We start from the raw sequence: 3,353 nt of genomic DNA, 5'->3' as shown, positions 1-3,353 counted from the left end.
TGTGACTTCATCTCCAAGACATGTGTACACACAAACCTTCCATCTTGGTGTTTGTTAGCCAATAGGGCTTGAGTGACCTTGAACTTTTCAAGTCTTTGAACTTGTGGGCCAGGGAGAATTATTGGAGGAGGTGGAGGAAGTGAAGTTCCACTACAACACGAAGAAGGGATTAATCTTTCACCTTGATCGTCTTGTGGAATATCATCTTTATAAAGAAAGGATTCAGGAAGACCATAGTTGTCCGAACTAGACATCTATAAGGGAGAAATTCAAGTGATTTGATTTAAGTCTTTAATATAACACCCAAAATGAAATATTTAGGCTAGGACCCAACACAATATTTTACAATTCGGAAGAGGGAGGTCGTAATCCAATTGCAAATATTTGAAGGTAGGCAAATGACAATTTACCAATTTCCACCATGAAAAACAAAAATGAATTTTAGGTTTTAAATGAATTGAAATTCCTAGATGCTTTGAGATTCATTGAACTTTTCAATGGCATGTTTAATCTCGATTATGCCCTTCAAGTATGTGACTAGGATACCGAGGATCACAAACAAAGTGTGAATAACCATGCAAATTAGCGTGGTGCTCTCGATGTCATTTATCACCTAATCAATGTGCCGGTTAACCACACACGCTCTATTGATCTATGACAAACAACGAGCTACCCTTTGCCACCCTTGTTAGTCCAAGTTAGTGTGTCGGTTAACTACACATGCTCCACTAACGACTTGGCAAGGTGCAAAGTGCAATTTCATCAGTTAGCATCAAATTCACATTTTTCCTAAAGTAACTAAGATTGGGAGTTTATAAAATATTTAGTTACTTTAAAATTCATTATACTTTTAATGAGGGTTTAGTGTCCTATCCTACTCGTTCGGCTAACGACCCTCCACCAGTCAAGGAAGCGGTGGGTGAGAGTGGACACCCATTAAACCACCATTCTATAGGCAGTAACCTTATACCCCCTTATAGACCGGCTTCGTGAATGAGGCCTACTAACGGTAAGACTGACCTTTTACTTATACATATATAATATATTAAACGTTTAATTTTATATAGTATACGGGTGTATTTTAAACTTTTAAAATACTTGGTGGTTTAATTCTATTAATAAATTATACTCTTAATTAAACTTAAACCATGTTGTTATGGATTTATTAATCTTCTCCTTTAATTAAACACTTTAATTAATTTAATACAATCCATAAGAGGTAACTTGAACTATTCAAAAGACATTAAGGTTCTAGACATGAAATACAAAATTAAAACTATTTAATTAATTTTAAGTTATGAACCCAAGAGTTGCACCTTTTAATTACAAGAGTTTTAGAAATCAATGTTTCATAATTTGAGACTTTTCAAATACCAAAACTTAAGGGCAATTTTGTAACTCTTGAAAACCTTTTGAGTTCCAAACTTGATGAAAAAATTTGTAACTCCATTAAACTTTTGAGTTCCAAAACTTGATGACAAGTTTTGTAACTCCTAAAAACATTTAGATCAATTTTTAAAACCAATAAAATAATCATAATTTTATCTTTTACAAATTTGACTTAATGCAACTCTTATAGTAAGATAACTTCAAATCAAATTTTACAAATAATTAGCTTATCATATAAACTAGTAAAAATTTCAAGATTTGACAATTTATCTTTTAATTGGATGAAGATAATCATTACCTTATCATAAAAAAATGATTTTTTTAGTAGTCAAAACAGTTTGTGGTAATGATTATAATCCAAAACTTTTCCAAAAACTTGAAAATCTGTACACAGATGGTCCACCACGTCGTGGTAACTATGACCACGTCGTGGTCATCTGTCAGATTCCAAAAAACGATTTTTCTTTTGCCTTGAACAATCAACCAATGCATCTATATAACAGAAAAATACCCATGGCTCTGATACCACTGTTGGGTTTTGTATACTACAACACTCCTATGGTGCACATACAACCCTAATGCTTTGGATCTAAGTTTTCTCTAGTTATACATGCAATAAAATATCCAAAGCATGAAGCCTACAACTAGCATACAATTTGATACTTGAATCATAAAAGTACATTAGATGATTACCTCTTTGTTGTAGCTTGATGTAATTTGCCTTTAAGAACTTAGCACCTCAAGTGTGATGCCTCAAACAATCACAAACACCATGAACAAAGGGGGACTTTGAGAGAAAGAGTTTATGGGCACCGAAATTCAACTATAGCATCTCCAAGATCACTAGTGTGTGTATTTTGTGCATAAAGGGGTTACATATATAGTGTAGAATCCAAGAGTCACATGTAACCCTAATTCTTACACTTAGGCTTATGATCCATAACTCATGTGGACTAACTCTTTATGGATTCTTACATAAACATAGCCCATCATGGATCAATAGCCCAAACCATATGTATCACTAATTTACATAATTAGTCCCCGTTAATTTATTTAGTCTCTTTTTATCACTAAATTAATTCCAAATTAATTCTTGATCAATACTAATTAAATAATATGATTTCTCAATTAATATATTATACTTATAATATATTAGTAAATCATAAAGAACCTCTTTCTCAAATATCCATCCTATCAAATTGTCCTGGTGAAGGCAACCCGAAATGGACCATGCTACTCTCGGGTCAAGTACATACCAATTATAATTATGGGATTAGACACCTAATCCAACATACATTCCATTGGCAGAGTTCTCGTACAATAATAGTTACTACTCCAGTATTGGTGAACCTCCCTTTGAGCTTTTCTATGGGAGGAAGTGTCGCACCCCAATATATTCGGGTGAGGTCGGACAGAGGATCATGGGGAGCACTGAAGTAGTGCTCCACACTACAAAAATGATTCAGCAGGTTAGGCAGAGACTGCAGACAGCTCAGAGTCAACAAAAGAGTTATGCGGACCAACAACGTTCTAAGCTGGAGTTCCAGGTAGGGGACATGGTTTTGTTGTAGGTGTCACCATGGAAGGGCGTGATACACTTCAGGAAGCGGGGCAAGTTGGGACCCTGATTCATCGGACCATTTCATGTGATTTCCATGGTGGGGAAGGTGTCTTACCAATTGGATTTACCGGACGAGCTTTGTTAGCTTCACAACATTTCCATGTTTCTCAGTTGCAGAAGTGTTTGGTGGATGATACGGCGGTAGTACCGCTAGATTACATTCAGGTTTATGAGCGGTTAAACTATGTGGAAAGACCAATAGCGATTCTTGACCGGAAGATGAAGGTCTTGCGCAACAAGGTGGTACCAAGGTTCAATGGCAGCATCGGAAAGGTTTCGAGTGGACTTGGGAGTCGGAGTCTGAGATGAGGGAGCATTATCCAGAGTTGTTTACTTCGGCGAA

Source organism: Lactuca virosa, chromosome 5 (assembly GCF_052849685.1).
Source record: "Lactuca virosa cultivar CGN04683 chromosome 5, Lactuca_virosa_CGN04683_v6, whole genome shotgun sequence".
NCBI lineage: Eukaryota > Viridiplantae > Streptophyta > Magnoliopsida > Asterales > Asteraceae > Lactuca > Lactuca virosa.
The sequence above is the reverse complement of the archived record's forward strand: the minus strand, read 5'-3'. Positions refer to the sequence as shown.